The 19,233-nt window shown below is 40.4% G+C and overlaps 1 protein-coding gene and 1 pseudogene across 2 annotated transcripts in view; both read left to right on the top strand.

Annotated features, from left to right (window-relative positions):
• Positions 1-894: 894 nt before the first annotated feature.
• Positions 895-1,899, top strand: LOC138159576 (protein FAM107B pseudogene; annotated as a pseudogene).
• Positions 1,900-5,347: 3,448 nt separating this feature from the next.
• Positions 5,348-19,233, top strand: part of ZNF469 (zinc finger protein 469) — a 745,539-nt gene continuing 731,653 nt past the window's right edge. The window contains exon 1 of one of the 2 annotated variants that reach the window (XR_011167866.1): positions 5,348-5,893. The gene's annotated coding sequence lies outside the window, so the exon portion shown is untranslated. The remainder of the gene's footprint in view (positions 5,894-19,233) is intronic. The other variant, XM_069085577.1, reaches the window with a different exon arrangement.

The following is a 19,233-nucleotide window of genomic DNA, read 5'->3' as shown; positions in this document are numbered from 1 at the left end:
CCAATCCATACCTGAACAGGAATCTCCTTTAACACATCTCCAGCAGGTGGCCTTCGAACATACCTAAAGGTCTCTAGTGACAGGGAAACATGCTGCTTCACTTTGTTATTTTAGGAAACTTTCATTGCCTATATACACCTCTGGTAGTTTAGATTTGTTTTTTTTATTTTAATTTAAAAAATTTTTTTAAGCAATTGGGGTTAAGTAACTTGCTCAAGGTTACATGGCCAGTTATTTTGTGTGGGTGTTAAGTATCTGAGGCTGGAACTGATCCCCGGTTCTCCTGACTCCAGGGCCGGTGCTCTTACTCACTGCTCCACCTAGCCGCCCCTGGTAGTTTAGATTCTTTAACTTGAATGCCAGTGTTTTCAGAACAATTGAGGCTGCTGAGACTGGGTTCTACAATGCATTGGACAATCTACTGTTTAATGGTTTTTCACTGTCTGTTACCATATGGTAGTGGACACAGTCCTCTGTTTAGCATTTAAGGTCCTCCACAACCTTCCTACCATACCAACCATCTTATACTTTCTTCCCTGTAGATTGTGTGCTACAATCTAGAAACAATACCTTTACTGTTGTTCCTGAGATATGATCTTCCATCTCTAGTCTCCGTGTCTTTTCACTGTCTGTCCCTCAGCCTTGGAATGCTCTTGCTCCTTACTCCCACCTCCCGGCTAAAGTAGTTCCCCTTTAGACTGAGCTCTAGACCCAAAAAGAGTCAGAGGGCAAGTGCCCTGCTGGGGTGGGGATCACCCTGCCCTCTGCTTCCCAGTCTTTCTTTGTCTTCCCAACCAGGCAGATGAGTGAAGGAGGCAATGGAGGGAGGATGATGGACTGCTAGAGGCAGCTTCATCTGGCAGGCTTTGAGATAATACAGTTGAACCTGAACCAAAAGATTCCCCTTTCATTCCAAAAAGTATCATGGCTGAATCTGACCATACAGACAATGACAATCCTGAATTAATCAAGCCTCAGAAATTAATCAGTCCTGTCAAAATTTCCTGGAACCATCAAGATCTTCACTGAGAACTTCTGATGAATCAGAAAAGGAGTCTTGTATCTCAGAATAAACCAGAGCTACAGAAAGTGATGGAGAAGAGAAAACAAGACCAAGTGATACAGTAACCCAAGGAAGAGGAAGCCTCCTGAAAGAAATCTGATTTCTACTGAGAGGCAGCAAAAGTTGGAGCAGCTTAAGCTTGAGAAGCAGAAGATTCAAGAGGAGGAGGAAAATGCCCTAGAATTTGTGAAGGTGAATGGAAACCTGAGAAGAACGAGCCAAGAAATGGCAGAAGTTCAGGATTCCGAGACAAACACTGTATGAAACCTTGCTGGCGTCTAGCCCCTTGCTGCAGAGAGGACGCCCCTGTAGTGCTCTGGGGATGCTTCTTCTGGAGCCAATGGTAGCATGGAGAGACATCTGTTTTTGAGAAAATGCCAGCCAGCAGAAGTTTTCATTTTTAAAAAGAATTATTTTGTTTATCATTTTTCCTTGAATCTGGGGAAATAAATTGACTATGATAGCGGTGGTTCAGATTCACCAAATGAAATATATTGACCAGCAGGATAATGTTGGTATAACAGACTTGTCTTCAGAGACTCCAAGGAAAGGACAAGGACTCTGGAGTATCTTCAGTGTTACACTACTTGGTTTCTTCCAGCCTAATTGTAGGTGGGACATAGTATTTTTATTTATTCTTCTTTAAAAAAGTATTACTTTTCTAACTCTTTTGAATAGAAGTTAGCTTACAGAAAAATGTGCTTAATTTGTTTCTTATTTAATATGAGTTAAATCTTAACACCTAAGTGTGGAAAAATGTTCATTTGTATCGAATGGTCAGCACAGGATGTATCTTAGTTGACTAGAAATTAAAGAATTAGGGAGTGGTGAGGAAGTTTTAAAATCGGAACTCTGAACCCACTTTTAGGAAAACCATAATACATAGATTATATAAGTATTTTTTTTCTTTTTTCAGTCATTCCTGATTTTGAGCAGCGATATATTATTTAGTAGACATTCCAACCCAAAGAAAGGTATTGACAAATTCTCTGATAGTTTAATTGCATAATTGTACCTTTCCGTGTTTTCTTTTCTTGTTCTTTCCAGCTCTTTTGTTTAGACAAAATGTTGGGATTCTGTAGACCCAAGTTCAGTGTTACAAGTAGAGGTTAAGACCCTTTAATTACTTTTGTCTGCTATTAGCCACATGGGGAGAATCCCAAGTGGGAGCTCTGTAGCAAGACATTTTAGCTTAAGGTATGATGCAAGTGTGAACTGGTCTCAAGGAGACTTCCATTAGAAGAGTTTCTTGCATTTGTACATTTTGAATGTTAGAATTGAAGTTTTGAAAATTTTTGATTAATGATCATACATGCCTTTACTGTTTTTTTTCCCCTGTGAATGCAGCATATTACCACTGTCTCAGTGATAATCACTACTAAATCCCCTCTCTCAGGAGAAGGCAATGTTAAGGGAGAGAAGGCTGAGATTCCTCTTGCTAGCCAGAGAGAGCACTGTTAAGAAGCAAATTCCCAATTATAAATAACAGCTAAATATTTATGTAAATGTATTTTCTATATTTGGCATGTGTAGGAGTGCCTCCCACTTTGGATGATTGGGGATATGGAATTGGGAAAAGTTCAGCTTCAGTATTGTTCTCTGTCTAGGATATAGACTAAGTGACTTCTTTGGTCAAGACACTATTTTTGCTTGGCTTCATATACAGTTCAACCTCAGTGTCATGTGAAAGCCTTGAAAACCATAATGGAAATTGGCATCATCGAGGGATATTTTGTAGGACCAGATTTCAAATCCTTAAGTGACTAGCATAGCACAAATACATAAAGTTACAATATGAAGGTGGAGAATATGTCATAGGAAATTACATTTGAAATAGATTAGCCAGTCCATCAGTGAGGATTATTGATACAGAATACAAATGTGATTATCAGGTAGAAATGTTATTTTACCCTATTGGTTTTGTGTTTGCAAAATGAAATGCTCATGACTGAGATTTTCCTCTACTATTTCTCTACTTCTTTTGAGAAGAAAAAATGTGGTGATGGATCACCTTGAGTACATTTCCAATCTGCTGTTGACCAGGATTTCTTCCTTTCGTGTGGGGGGTTAATGGAGTGCTTCATAATACCAGGATTTAGGATAAGCTCACAACTCTTTTATTCAGCAGGATCTTAGATTTTTAGATTGCTGCATTTGTGGTAAATCTCTCATTTGACAGATATCTTGAGCTATTCAAATCGAAGAGACACCCATCTGCTTTGCCTGTTTGGCACAGTCTTTTAAAAGGATTGTACTAACCCTCACAAACTTATTTTTCTCTGGTGGTGGGGAGGAATAGCAGAAAGGAGGAATGATGGATTGGTATTTTCCTCCCAAACTCACTAGCAGGCGTGTTGAATGGTTTTCAGCCTAATAGACAAAAATGTCTCAAAACAGCCGTGAAATACAGTGGGAAAGTAAGGTTTGTTGTTACATAATAAGTAGAATGTATATAGTTAGAGTTCATCTTAGGATCCTGATAGGTCCAGACTATAAGTCTGAGTTAAAACATGACAAGCAAAATCTCCCTTAAAATAAAAAAATCAATCTGGTTAGAAACTGTAGAAGTCTTCTGAGCAGTTCTGTTTATCGAGTTACTTTCTAATTTTGCAATGGTCTAATGTTTTATTTTAACTGTTTTTCTGTCTTCTTAAAATATTTGAAAATGTTGCTGTCTCTCACTTTGATAGTGTGGTAACAAATTCATCGCTTTCTAAGCTACACTGTGACTTTATTCTTGTATTTTGAAAAACTTTGACTTGAGTATATACACACACATATATACATATACACATATATATCACATACATGTGTATGTATTTGTATATATAAATAAAAATGCTTATATTGTATTGTGTCATGTCATGTCATGTTATATTATATTACATTATATTAAAAGGGAGGCTTAATGGGTTTGTTTTCATAACCAAAGTTATGCTTAATAAAAATCTACTACATGCTTAACTATATATATAAACATGATATATGCATATGTGTATATGTGTACATATACACACATATACATACATGTGTATATAGATATAGATCTAGACTCAGTTCCTGTTCTGTCTTTCACAGGAGGCCTTTCTCATTATGGTCCCCAACTCCAGTTTCCTGTCTGAGATGACCTTCCACTTACAGTATATACAGCTTTCATGGAAAATCTGTTTGCATGTGTCTCTCTCATTAGACAGTGAACTCCTTGAGGGCAAGGACTGTTGATTTTTCTTTTGTATCCCCAGAGCTTAGCCTGGCACATAATTAGCACTTGACAAAAGCTTGTTGACTCCAGCTACCCAGCTGAACTTAGACTCAGGACAGCCTGGCTTCAAGCTTGCCTTTGACAAGACCCAATCACTGAAACTCTCAGGGTCAATGAAAACTCTCTAAGACACGGAGATGTTTGAGTACTCACACATGCACATGTATGCACACCTAGGAGTGGTGTGTGTGTGTGTGATCTGTGGGGAATGACCCTTTGGCAGTCTGCTGATGCTTACAGTTCCTTTCTCTAAATAATGTTTTAAAATGTATAAAATAAACATATAGGATTACAAAAAAGACCATCTTTATTGAGATACAGCTCTATCTATGATCTATCAAGGTAAATATAAAACAAGTACATGGACCCGTTAAGAAACAACCCTCTACTTAAAATTCCAAATTATAACTGAATTGTTGAAAATAAATTCCCACACCAATGAAATCCTAGAGTCTAGAGCTCTAGCCAGGGGTGGGGAACCTGTGGCTTCCAAGTCACATGTGGCCTTCTAGGTCCTTGGGTGCAGCCTTTTGACTGAATCCAAATTTGACAGAACAAATGGAGTCAGTCAAAAGGCTGCATTCAAGGACCTAGAAGACCACATGTGGCCTCGAGGTTGCAGGTTCCCCACCCCCGTGACCCTCGTCTTCAAGATTACACTCTCCACTGGAAGCAAATCGGCTAGCCACTCTGGGCCTAAGTTTCTTTTTCTACAAAATAAGTGCATTGAAATAGATGGCTTGTAAGTATGAATTTTTCATCTATGATTCTATGATTTTCCCCCTTCAGTAGTAGGTCAAGGCTCCTCCAAATGAGGGCACCCCAGGTTTTCAGTAGTGATGAGCATATGGGTGAATGAGACATTATTTCTTTGGAAGCACTTGGGTGATTTGAGAAAATAGGCAGCTTTGAGTTAGTGTAGGTGGTATCCGTGGTCGCCAGCTGTTGGTGGTAACTAACAGGTTAAATGCTGAGAAGTGCCTTCCTGGGGGGGTGTGGGGGGGGGGCGCTGTAGCAGAGGATAGTTGAGATTATCCACAAAGCCTCCAAATCCAATTAAGATTGCTTCCCTTTCCAGCAGGTGCTTCATTTTGGGGTCTCAGAAGATGAATGATGTTTCAGGGAGGAAAAAAGGCAGGGGTGAGAGGGAGAGTAAGCCGAAGAGACATCTATAGAAAGAAATACAAACATCTTAGCCACAAATACAAGCTTATTTAAAGAAAAGAGAAAAGAAAAGTTAAACAGGAGACCTGGTACTCCTCCTCCCCCCCGAGGAACTGTCCTACCAAATCCTCTAAAGAGAGAGACAGATTGCTTGTGGTTTTCTTTTACCAGGCAAAAGGAGGGTTAAGTGTGTGTGAAAGAGGCGGAGAGGGGAACCCCAGCCTGGAACTTGAGACTTTCCAGCTGAGAAGAAACGATTCAGAAAGAGATGCAGACGTAATCATACAACACTGCAATCAACTTTTCTGTGTCCAAAGGAAGTCAGGAAAAACACATAAATAATTGTCCAGCCACATTTCACATAGTCCAAGACATATATCAATATTACCACCACCTCCTAGAGGGTAAGTGAGCAAACCTTACTGTCTAAAGAAAATGCTTGCAAATGATTGCCATTCTTTGACCTGCCTGCCTGAGGACGGCAGAAATGAAGTGCTTTGAAAAATTTCTATTTGAGGGGACAGGGCAGTCTGTGGTGCTAATGCAGCCAAGTCAGAGTACCCAGCCATCTGACGAATATGAGTTGGGAGCATTCTTGAGGCAAGCCGGTATTTTGTTTGCTTGTTGAAAATGCGGGAAACTGAGTTGAATGCCAAGAACTCAGAACTCATTTGGTTGGAATGCAGATCTGTCTGTGATATTTAATCTGTAACCATGAGGGGCTTCTTGCACTAAGGGTCTCTCTGAGTTAATGACTTTCTTCTTTCCTTTTTCATGGACTCCAGGTAAGAGGTTTTCCGATGGAGTCCATATTAGGAAATTAAAATATGGAAGAGGCCATCAGCAAATCTCTTATTTGTTGCTCAGGAAGGACTTCTCAGATAAAATAGTTGAGGGAGACTTGTGTTCTCAGCATCTACATGGATTAGGGAGGGAGGGAGGGAGAATATATATGGGATCAAAGGTCCTCCCTTCAATGTGCTCTTTGTGCGCTGTTGACGGCAAAGCATTTATTATGATGTTGCAAGGACTTGAAGGGATTGGTTTGAGTGTGTTTCAACAAAGGTTTCATCCTGTTATTTATTTGAAGTGTCTGTTTTCTATTACCAAGTCAGGAGATAGACTCATGCGACAGATTTCTAACATAAATTTCCCTCCTTGAAGCCCTGAGTAAAAGACATCCCTGTGGTATTAGAAGTCCAAAAATTCCATTTGGGAGGGTGGACTTGTACGTATGCATTTTTTTTTTTTACTTTAATCTCACTTAACGGGAGGATGGCGATGCCCCTGTAAGTTTATAGTGGGAGTCAATCATAAAGGCGTAGGAGGAGGAGGATTGAATGGGTCACTGGAAGAACACGATGAGTGCCTCTGTTGGTTTTCAAACCTGAGTTTCTCCCCACACGGACCTCTGTGTCACAGTACTCCCCGTGCAGTAACTTGGTATGATGTTTAGAAATGTTGGTGAGTTTTTCACATGTGTTGGCAATTTCTCATGCCTTCCAGCATCCCAAGCTGTAGCAGGGGAGTGGGTGTAGGTGGCTTTGGGGTTGTGAAAATAATTGGCAGGATTCCTTGCTCTTGGAGTCATTGCTTCAAGAATGCAACACTTTCTGACCTTTGGTAGGCTACTGGTCCGGCCTCTCTCCATCGGTGGCCAGTACTTCCAGCTGCTGCAGCAGAAGGCACCGCTCCCTTCCATATAGTACTATGTCCCCCTCCACCCCTCACCTCATTATAGCCCCACTCTAATGCCAGATTGAAAGAAGATTTCTTCCAGACGTGATGTTTAGCTTAAGCAGCAAAGTATGAGCATTGATAGCTTCTGGTCATTTGAGTCTGGGCGGTGTGTAGCTCACTCAGATGGTGTTTATTCTCTGGCAATACGAACACGCTAAGGGTTCTAATCTGTTGGCCGTCATCACACCCTATGGCCTTGATTTCATCAGGATCATTATATGTTGAATTTTAAAAGTCCATATTGAAATGCTTCTCACTGCCTTTGAAATGACTGAGAACTGACTTCTTCCCAGAATCCTGAAAGAAATAAACAGGACGTTCATTCTCAGTCTCGGCGTTTTGCGTTAGTCCACCACTTGTGTATCTGTATCACTTTGGTCTTGAAAAATCTTCTCATTTTTAAGTGCCTCGCAAAGACTTCAACACAAGGAAGGTTCTTTTCTCCTGATGTCTGGGACCAGATTAGATGTTTTCTAAGATTCCTTTTATGCCTCAGAATCTTAGCATTATTCAATCATCTTTTTAAATCTGGACTTTAATTTGACATCTCTCCTTTGGTTAATAGTTTTGGATGTTTTTTTTTCCTTTCTCTATTTCCTTTTTCCTTTCTTTTATTCATTCCCCCATTTATGTTCTTGCCTTTATTTCACTCATTGCCTTCCTTCTTTTCCTTTTCTTTCTATAGCTTCTTTCTTCTTTCTTTTCTTTCTTCTCTCTTTCTTCCTTTCCTTTGTTCTTTTTCCCTTTCTTCTTTATTCCCATCTTCCTTTTCCTCTTTCTTCCTTCTCTTCCCTCTTCTTCCCTTTCCTTCCTTCTTCCTCCCTTCCACCAAATGCATACCTCTGTATTTTGGGATGAGCATTTAATCACCCCTGCATTCTCTAGGTATGTTTTTATGCCATTTTGTCATGAACCCTGTTTGTGCCCTGATTGCTAGTACTACCTCTGGCATATTAGCATGACTCTGGGACTGGGGTCTTCTCCTTTCTGTTGCTCTATAGATCCTTAGCCTCTTCCTCTCCTAGAGCTTGTCACAAAGCCTTCTCTATCCAGTTTTGGCATTTTAAAACTCACCTCCTCATGACCATGACAGGTACTCAATGGAACTTGCCCCTTTCAGCCCCACAGCACATCCAGGGCTGCCTAACCTTCCCATGGTTTGGGTAAGATGGAAGTCTTCAACTCTGCTCCTTGTATTAATACATGTCAATGCCATCATCTTATTTCAACTTACTGTTGCTTATAGGATTGTCTCTCAGTTTCTCTTTAAACATTTAATTTTCCAAGATTATAACCACATCACCCTCGTTGCAGTGTCTAGGGCTAAATCAGTGGCAGAAATTACTCACAATAAACATAATATGGGATCTTGAAGTCAGTACTATTCCAACTAGGCAAAGTGCTTTTTAAAATTATCACAAAAATTGATTAGATCATTTGAGGAATAGAGGCAAACATGCACACCTTAATTTGGTAAGATTTCTTCAGTTCAAACATACAGAACATTGATAAATTTGGCCGTTGATTTATTTAGACCTCCTGCCTAATTCTATTTTTTTTTAATGAAAGGTCAGATCTCTTAAAGAGTCAGGCAGCAAGTGGATTAGAAAGTGAAACTAGAAGAGCAGAAGTCAATCTCCCTCCTGCTCAATCCACCAAGACTTTCATTTGCACTGACATCGATCAACCAATAAACATTTGTTAATTACTAATCATGAATGTCTTAGACACTGGGCATACAAAAACAAAACAGTTCCTGCCCTCAAAAAGCTTACATTCTGCAGGAGGGAGGCAGGATGCACATACAGAAAATATATAAAATGTACATAAATACATATAAGGTCATTTTTGAGGTGAGGTATTAGTAGCCAGAAACAGGGGATCAGGAAGGGCTTTCATGTAGGAGGTAGCATGTGAGAAGAGCTTATGAAGGATAAGCGTTCCCTCCACTCTTATCACAATTTGGGCATACAAATTCCCTTGGTTGTCCAACATAGCCTTCCATACCTAGGTTCCAAAAAATGACTACCTCTGATAGAACTCATCCCCGGAGAGACCATGATATGTTGCCGGTAACACTCAGCTAACAGTGCAGCAGAAACAGCAAAGGGAGAAAGGGGAGGAATTGGGGTAAATTAAGGTAGGGGCCATAACATGAGACTCATTTTTTTAGAAGACTGGTGAATGGCTCAGAAGTTGGAGGAATTACACAGCAGCAGTGCTGAAATAAATGTATGCTTTCCAAGGGAAAGATTTCAAAGGAAGATGCTAATTTACATTTGCAAATTCTTGGTTGAGGAGAAACAAAAAACCAAGCCTTATTTACTTCATAGTCTCTAAAGAGAGGCAGTTAGATATCTTGTGGATTGAGCATGGAAGCTGGAGTCAGGAAAACCAAGGTTCAAATATAGCCACAGATATTTACACAGATATTGTGACCCTGGGCAAGCTAAGTGGCAGAGCGGACAGAGCAGGGGGCTTGAAGTCAGGAAGACTCATCTTCCTGGGTTCAAACCTGGCCTCAGACACTTACTACCTGTGTGACCCTGGGCAAGTCATTTCACCCTGGTTGCCTCAGTTTCCTCATTTTTAAAATGTGCTGGAGAAGGTTATGGCAAACTGTTTCAGTATCTTTGCCAAGAAAACCCCCAAAGGGTCACAAAGAATCAGACAAGACTGAAAAATGACTAAACATCCACAACGTGCCTTTCTTCCTGTGTAAACCAGGGCTAACAATAGTACCTACCTCCAAGGGTTGTTGTGAAGATAAAATGAAATCATATTTATAAAATGCTTTACAAACTTTGAAGCACTAAGTGAATGCTAACTATTATTATTAGGCTCACATGTAAGCATGGGACCAGGGGATAGGAAACATGGCAGAAAATCACAGAACTATCCATTTTAGCTGGCGCTTTTGGATTTACATATTACTTCTACCATATATCTTGTGTAGTAACTTCACCATTACTACAAAGGGCAAAGAAGATCTGGGTTAGATTAAGACTGAATTTCTTGGCCACTTGTGACTGCAAAGTCACAGAGTAACATAGCTAACAACAGTCTGGGAAAATTGCACAGTGGGACCATAGGATTTAGAGCAAGAATAGTTCCGACCCGGGGGTCTGAGAACTTTTGAGTGTTTGTGTGTGTGTGTGTGTGTGTGTGTGTGTGTGTGTGTGCGCGCGCACATATTTTAATTTTTTTGATAACTATTGATATACTTAACTTCCTTTGTAATCCTACATATTTTGTTTATGCATGTCAAAAGGGGGCCACGGGTTTCACCAGACTGCCAGAGGGGCCCAGGACCTACAAAAGGTTAAGAACCCTTATCCTAGATGATCTAGTCTAACCTCTTAATTTTACAAAGGAGGAAACTGAGGCCCAGAGAGTTTTCTTATAACTTGCCTAAGACTGTACAATGAGAAAGCAGCAGGACCAAGATTCAAACCCAATTCTCTTGATTCCAAATCCCATGGTCTTTCCATTACACAATACTATATCTGATTGATGGTCCTCTTCCATTGTGACATCCACTTTCTATACATTCCTTTGGTTTCAAAATTGTTGTTCATCCTTCATTCTCAAAGAAGAACAATGATGGCAGGAGGGTGATATCTTGACTTGTAAGTGAATTGGCTTTAAGTGAGACAAAGCTACGCAAAGGCATTAGCCTCACTCTCTCCACCAGGGTCATTGGAAGCCAGTGGCAAGACATAGATCAGGATTGGAGATGGCTCCATGAAAAGAACGAAACTAAGGTTGTTTCTGTGTTTCCCAGTCAGGCAGGAGGAGCTCAGCCTCAGTTTCAAGGTTAGGTCCTGCCATCCTCCTAGGGTGACTCTTGCTTAAAATCTGCCAGTCTCCAGGTCAAAAGATAAAATTCATTGTTGCTATATTAGTTACACTGCTTAGTTACAAAGAGTAAAAGGAAAGATGGGGCTTGTTTAATAAAATGAATTTTCCTCAAACGCTATATAATTATAACAATTAAGCTTGGGATTTGGGAATGAGTTAGTGAGGGGACTGTGGGCATGTAATGTGGCATATACTATCAGGTGGTTTGGTCTTGCTAAATCTCTCTTTTTTTCTTTTTAAATATTTGTGACAAAGTACAGCTTGTAGGTTGGAGGAGGGATACTTTAGGAAATAAAGACCATGTGAAAATAAAAGACATTAATAAAATAAGATAAAAAATAATTTTTACTCAAGGGGAGTATAAGAAATGGATTAAAAAGGAAAATAGTTTTTACTCTTCTGTAGCCGGGAAGCATATGTATAGCTAGCTATGTACATCTAGGAAGTCAACAAGCATTTTTAGGTGCCTACTATGTTCCAGGCTCTGTACTAAGTGTTGGGGAAAAAAATACAAAGCAGAAAAAACATATTATCCCTTCCCTCAAGGAACTGATATTCTAATGGAGGAAGTCAATACTTTTCTTCACTTCCATGAAGGAAATGAGAAAGATTGTGGGGAGAGGAGATATTGGGCAGAATCTAGAAAATCAGTAATGGAGCCTGGAGAGGAAAGAAGACACAGCTTGCCTGGGCATTTTTCTGGAAAGACCCAGCCAATCAAAGGAAGGGGACTCAGGGCCATTGTGTACTTTCAGTCTGAGTTGTTCGCTTTTCCCCACTTTTACCATTCAAAGAAACTCTGCTTTATTTCTCCATCAGAGAAGAGGAAATGCATATATACGTCCATCCTTGGGGGAGTAAGGTAGAAGAGCTTGGTCAAGCTATCTATTAGCAAATGGCCCCCATGTAAAGCTTCCTGTTCAGGGAGTGTCCTCTTTGGCTAATTGGTTATATTTGTGATGGTCTGAATAGACCATTTTAAATAAATTCATGTTCTACTATATGCTTTGATAGAAAGAGTGAAAGTGGGCTGAGGAGCAGCATGACTTTGGGGAGTTCACTTACATTTTCTTTGCCTTAGTTCCCTTAGCTCTAAAATGGGGACAATAATACCTCTCCCAGCTATGCTACCACACTGCAAGGCTAAAATAAATGTGAAGTCATTTTGGAGAGGTAAAAACAATATACAAATCCAAGTTATTATTTATTATAAAATATCTGGTACTATGACAAAGTAGAGAGAGCCAAACTCAAGGCCAGGAAGATCTGGGTTCAAGTCCCACTTCTGAGGAATACTGGTTATGTTACCCTGGGAAAATCTCTTAATCTGTCTTCTTTCTGTTACCTCATCTCCTTGATGGCTTCTGGAATCACTCAAAGCCAGGGGTGGGACTACTGGGCCATGCAAAGGGGAGAAGTTGTCTTTACCTTCTTCTTCAGTCTATGGCATCCCAGAATACATCAGTGACTGCTGGGCAGTAAGTGTAAAGTCCTGCCATTACTGGGAGTACCTTAGTCTCTTTCCTTTGCCCTCTGTTTCCTTTGGGGATAGCCAGAACTTTTCTGGGCTGCTTGATTGTTCCCATGGCTTGGGTGAGATGTGAGTGACCAATTCTTCTTCTACATCTTGAGATGGAGCATCACCAGTCATCTTCTTTGCCTCTGTATCCTCCAAACTCTTGCCATCATCATTTACTAACTGATGTAACTTAAAGATCATTGGGCTTTCCATCTATACCATCTCCCTTAGAACATCCAGGACTTTATCCAACATGCAGCTCAACTTTCTTTTATGTATTTTCTCCCCAAATTAGAATGTGAACTCCTTGAGAGACTGTCTAGTTTCTTCTATTTGCATCCTCAGACCTGTGAGTGGCACAAAGTAGGTATATATCAATGATTTTTCTTTCCTTCATTCATTTGTCTCAGGGATCTAGGCAATTCTGTAAGATTTTAAGTTGCAGAGAAGATGCCTACCTACATTGATAGAGGGAATTTCTTCTCTCTACCTGAGAGATCTTCATATCAATGATTTCACAAGTCCCACCCCAGCCCTATTTCAGTCTTCTATCTGGGAGTAATTAATGCCCTCTGGTTATTTTTAGCTTTTACAATATTAAAAAAGATAATCCAAAATGGTTCTGAGCAACTTTGAAAAGCAAACAAAATGAGACATTTGAGAATTGCACAATCTGTTTAATAAATAGAAGCAAATCTTTGGTTGTATAAAAGAGACCGCAGACATGAAATAGGGAAGGGGAGTGGGATGTACAGGCAAGTTTAACTTTGTACCTCCCAACCATAAAGTGGCCCAATAAACAAGGCTTATGTTTTATTGACTTGAATCATTGTTTATCCATGAAAGTGGGCCAGGAAAGCAGTCTTACCAGGACATACATCTTTAATTCAAAACCTGTCATGAAGCCAAGAACTCTAAATGGGAAGAATGACTTTTACCTGGCCTTCCCACTTCTTGGTAGAGACTGTATGAGGGATGGATAGTACCCAAAACCTTGCTTTGATCAGCCAAGGCAAGAAGTAGATCGGCAGACATTTCGAAGAGGGGGAATGAGTCATTACATGATGCTGGCCGGTTAGATCGGATCCTTTTCCCCCAGAGAGAGGAGGAGTGATACAACAAGGGAGATAGTTAGAGTGACTGAGGAAGATTGTATTGTTGTACACCAAAGGAATCCTGCCAACCCCTATGTTTATCCTTATCTGACCTCATTTGATCAGCGTATTCATAAGTCCCTGGGGCCTACTTTTTCTGTAATGGTCTATTTGAAAAAGGATCTACCTCTCTTTCCCTACCCCAGCATAAAACTGCATGGCTCCTAACAGCTGTGGCCCATCAGAATTGGTCGATTGTCCAGAAAGAACTAGTCTTTCCTCTAGGAGAGGTTATGGTGGATATATTCAATTTGGGGACACAGTAAAGTTATTCTATAGCACACCGTTAATTGGCTGTCCAGAGCATGACCTCCTTGAAATGGTCAGAAATGATTGTGAACTTCTTGAGGCCTCTTGTTTTTTGCCTCTTTTTGTATCTTCAGTGTTTAGCACAGTACTTAGTATACGATATGTACCTTATGCTTATTGATGACTATATTTCACCAACAATAATATACAAGACTCCTACATGGGCAGCAGAAAGTGGAAATTTCCCAATGGGACTTACACTGGCATTGCTGTTGTCAAGTTGTTTCAGTTGTATCTGACTGATCCTTTGTGATCCCATTTGGGATTTTCTTGGCACAGATCCTAAAGCAGTTTTCCATTTCCTTCTCCAGCACATTTTATAGATGAGGAAACTGAGGCAAACGTGGTGAAGTGACTTGCCCAGGTTCACATAGCTATTAAATGTCTGAAGTCAGATTTGAACTCAGGAAGATGAGTCTTCCTGACTACAGGCTTGGCATTCTATCCACTGTGCCAAACTTGCTGCCCTGGTGGGGACTGCCCATTGACTGAATCTATCCAAGATATTGAAAGCAAGATAAAATCAAAGTATTTTCCCACTCAGAACTTGGGTGCGAAGGAAGAAGCATGCTGGTCTTTAGAAGACTATGCCACTCTTTTAGTTGGGAAGAAGGCTACACAATTGAAGTTGACTAAAACAAAGACCAGAAAGGACTGATTATCTTAGGAAAGAATTCTTAAGGTGTGATTTTTGAAATTCTTAGTGTAGTGAGAGGATTGGGCTAGGGACTGAACTTGTAATTTCATTGGGATAGGGAATTGCCAGATAAGGAAACTCCCTCCACTGGCTTCTTCAGCTTAGTCTTAGAGAGTTACCTAGGGCACTGAGAGGTTAAATGATTTGCTTAGCATGGCTGGTTGTTTGTATCAGAGGCAAGACCTGGTTCTTCCTGACTTTGAGGCTGACTCTATAACAAAAGAATCAACTCATGCTGGGTTTCCAGAGTACAGCAGAACTAGATTAAAATGCAATTGGGAAACGTTTAACAAAATAAATAAAAATACAATACAATACAACACAGATAATGTTAATTTGTGGTTTTCAAAGTCAACATTCAGCCCACAGGAATCCTGTTTAAATTTAACATCATGCCACTAGAGCATTGAAATAGTTCAGTGAAATAATCTAAATAAAGCAGATCATTACTTAGGGTATATTGGAAAGTTCCCTATGATATTCTTTTCTGTAATTGGCGACCACAGTGCCTGACCTTTCAGTTATAAATGATCTCTTCCTTCAAGTGTCCTATTGGCCTCTATGTGTATTCCTCTTTGAAACTGGAATTTTCACTGGGAGAGGCAACATATTAGAAATACAAATATCTTAGTGTAAAATAGATCGGTTCATATAAACCATATAAAAACCTCATTTATTGGTTCATATAAACAATGCCACAGAGATTAAGGGAAGCCTGAATTGTGGGGATATATTTACATAGATAAAATCTGAGATCTGATCCACCTCATCTCCAGGGAGATTGTAAAACCTATCTTTGGGTAAGATAGAAGAGGGATGGCACTAGGGGTTCACTCCTTTATTGTCCTCCCTCCAAGACGGGGTAGTGGGCTAGAAGTATTTTTGTTATACTTCAGATATGCAGTCTAGGGGTGTGTGTGCGCATGTGTGTGTGTGTGTGTGAACACTGTTTTACTGTATTCAGAATAAAATCCAATTTCCTAGTTGCTCTGGGTAGAAAGTAATTCCTCTCCATCCGGGCATGCTGGGAGGTAATAGCTTACTTTCTGCCAGGTTAGCTCCCTTCCACCAAACACTCATTATACAAAACACAACAACAGATAGTGGGCAAACATATTTATATCCAAGCAAACAATAAAATGGGGAAATTACACAGTTTAGGGTAGGATATGGAATACATGAGAGTAAAAGGACTATTTAATTTGGGATTAAGATAAAAATCTCACTTCAGGAAGGGAGATAACTATTTTACCAGCGAAGTCTCCTCTGAGGTTTTGGGAGTCATGAGACATGTTGAGGGACTTGGCTTTCCCTTCTTTCCTGTTGTTCAGGGGAATTTGGGGCCATTCGAGTTTCATACCTTTTCTTTCTAATTCTTCTTCTCTCTCTCCTTCTCCACAGTCTCTCCACCATTCTAAATTCATATCTCCCACACACAGAGACTCAGAGGTCTGTCAGTCAATTAGCAGTCATGTCTTTCTGCATACATATATGCAGAATCCCAGAACTGTCCATTAGGGAGCTGCCCAATGTTATCTACCTGAGTAAGGGTGTTCCATCAGTTTATCCTTAGACCATTTAATTTCAGAGCTTCAAGAAGCTTTATGACATGAATCAAATCACATGAATTTTAATTCTCTGGTTCTGGTATCCCATTGGATTCACTTTGTGTGTGTGTGTATGTGTGTGTGTGTGTGTGTGTGGGCGGGGTTCATAAATGTGTCATATAGCTATTTCACTTCATTTAGGACTTGTTATCACTGTAGGTACTACTGATTGGTACTAAGACCCAAATGACCCTTAATCTTGCCAATTAGATGAGTGGGACTGGGGCGCCTGACTCCATGGATTTTGTGGGTTCTGAATTCTCCAGGGTTGCTATGAATCAGCTTGCTCAGAAGGCAAACCAAATTCTCCTTTGGGATTTGTACTTGGATAAATTTTTACATGATGTTATTTGAGGGGCCTGGAACCGGATTCCCTCAGATCCCCCAGAGGAATCACCCACATAAACATCTAGCCTGATTCACTCCTTCTCAGCTTCTCCCAAGTCATAGCACTCAACCTCCTTGTCCTCTTACCCTCCCATTCTCTGCACACAAACAGTAACCACTCTATACCCTCCCACAAACTCCCAAAGCCAGTTTGATAGACGACCCATGTCAAGAAACATCCTTCATGTACCTTGAAAGTTCAGGAAGTAATTCATATAATGGGTAGTTGTGAAGACCTTTAATGAGACAACTAGGTGATACAGTGCATGGAGTGTTAGATTCTGAAGATCACCTGCAGGGCACGGAGGGCTAGACTCTGAAGATCACCTGTCAGGATAAGGTACTGGACAGTGAGGTCTTTTCTCAAGCTGAACTGCCAAGCATTCAAACACTACAACAGAGGGCCCAACTCCAATGGGCTGGCCATGATGTTCCAGTGCCAAGCTTCTGTTTGCCTATAAGATTATTTTACAGAGAATTCATACAAGGCATGCACTCACATGGAAATCAGAAGTGACACAAGGGCACTCTCAAGTTCCCTCTGAAGAACTTTGGCCTAGGAGACACTGGCATAAGACTGTCCATCCTGGTGTACCACTGTGTTCTATTTGCAAGGCACAATTGCAGTAGCTCAAAAGAAATGTGAGATGTGTGAGCTTGGAGACATCTCCACTCCAAATGTTCATGCAGACTCTGTGCCCAACCTGTGGTAGAGTCTTCCAAGCTCATATTGGTCTGATCAGCCACAGTTGGACACACTGTATGTTGACCTGCCATTGTGATGTCCTCTTTGAGGACAAAGGACAATAACCAAACAACAAGAGTGTTAGACCTGGAAACCAGGAAGACCTGAGTTCAAATTTTGCCTCTGATATTTATTAGCTTTGTGACTCCAGGCAAAATACTTCACCTCTGACTGCATTCTTTTCCTGTAAAGTGGGGATGATAATAGCATCTCTCTCTCAGGATTGTTTTGCTAAATAAATATTACCTGTCACCTTTACCCAACTGCACAGCTGCAATCTCTTCAAAGTCTATCACCTTGGAAATAATTTTGCCCGACCCCCTTATGTTAGAATATGATTGTATATCCATAACCACCATTATTTCCTGATTGCTAACTTCACAACAAATAACATATCTATTAATTTTAACATAATAGTACCCATATCATCCTAGTTTCCCTTATCCTTTTTTATCCCCTTTTATTGTGTGTAAAATCTAATAATGATTGGAGGAAAGGTGGAAATTATATCCAGGGCCTCATTACAAAAATCTGAATTTATCGGTTTTTAATTACTTGGTTGTAGTCAATGTGTATGTTTTCCTTCTGGTTCTGTCATTTTTGTTCCAACCCTCTCATTTTTAAGAGGAAGAAAATGAGTGAGTCTCAGAAGTGCTGTGACTTACCCAAGGTCACACAGCAAGTTAGAGGTGGAATCCAGGCCTCCAGATTCCCAAGTGATAGGATGATACAATCCTAAATTTAAACCTAGAAGGGCTTTTACTAGCCATCTGGTCCAACTCCCTTCTTTTACAACTGGGGAAATGGGCTGATATGGGTTAAATAACTTCCCAGAGTCACATAGCTAGGAAGTATGAGAGGAAGCATTTGAACCCAGGATTTTCTGAACTCCAAGTTCAGCATTCTAGCCATGACATTGTGCAATCTCTTTCCAATGTAACATGGTTTTCCTCTGGCGGATTAGCAAATTACTTTTTGTGAGGAGAGAAGGGGGCCTTGGAGACAGCTAGGCATTCTTGCTTGGATGAGAGGTAGGGCGAAGGAGGGTCTCTGAAAGGAGGCAAAAGGGAGAAACGAGGTGAAGAGCTGGAAGACAGACTTCATCTGCTTGGGCTGGACATGGTGGTTATAAGTTTTCTTTTTTCCTTATTCCTTTGTGTGTAAAGGTTGGAACATTTTCTTCCAAGTGTGTGAAGTAGGCATATTGCCTTTAAGGTTCAGTTGGCATAGAAAGCATTGAGTCTGAGCCTGAAATTGTTGTTCCAAAGGAAAAATTGTAATGGAGAGTTGACGTTTCATTTCTAGACCAAAGCATTTATTCGCTTAGTATTGTGGATGTGTTGAAGGGTGAATTTGAGGAAGGGAAGGTTTCATTTTGAGTGGAGGAAAGGTGCCTGGGAATTAGGATACCCAGATTTCACTGGGATACATGGGGCAAGAGAAACCTAGTTTGAAGGTCTGTGGGTAGGAAAGGTTGTTAGGGAGGAAAGGTTGTTTCTGCCCTGTGCATTATTCATTTGCAAAGAGGCCCCTGTGAGACCAGCTGGGTTGTGTAGGTGCCAGACTTATATTATTTGGCCAGGTGTGGCCAAAATGAACTTGACAGACAGGGAACACATGTCAGAACTTGGTGCCTATGTCTTTGGTGTTTGCAGTTTGCCCTAACTTAGAAGTTACTTCATGGATGCCCATTTCATTAGCTGGACACCAGACAAATGAGAAAGG

The sequence above is a fragment of the Petaurus breviceps genome, unplaced genomic scaffold (assembly GCF_028583685.1).
Source record: "Petaurus breviceps papuanus isolate PSGF00001 unplaced genomic scaffold, PetGlider_PUasm1.0 176, whole genome shotgun sequence".
In the NCBI taxonomy this organism is placed as follows: Eukaryota; Metazoa; Chordata; class Mammalia; order Diprotodontia; family Petauridae; genus Petaurus; species Petaurus breviceps.
Note: the sequence above shows the minus strand (reverse complement) of the source record. Positions and strands in the feature narration are given on the sequence as shown.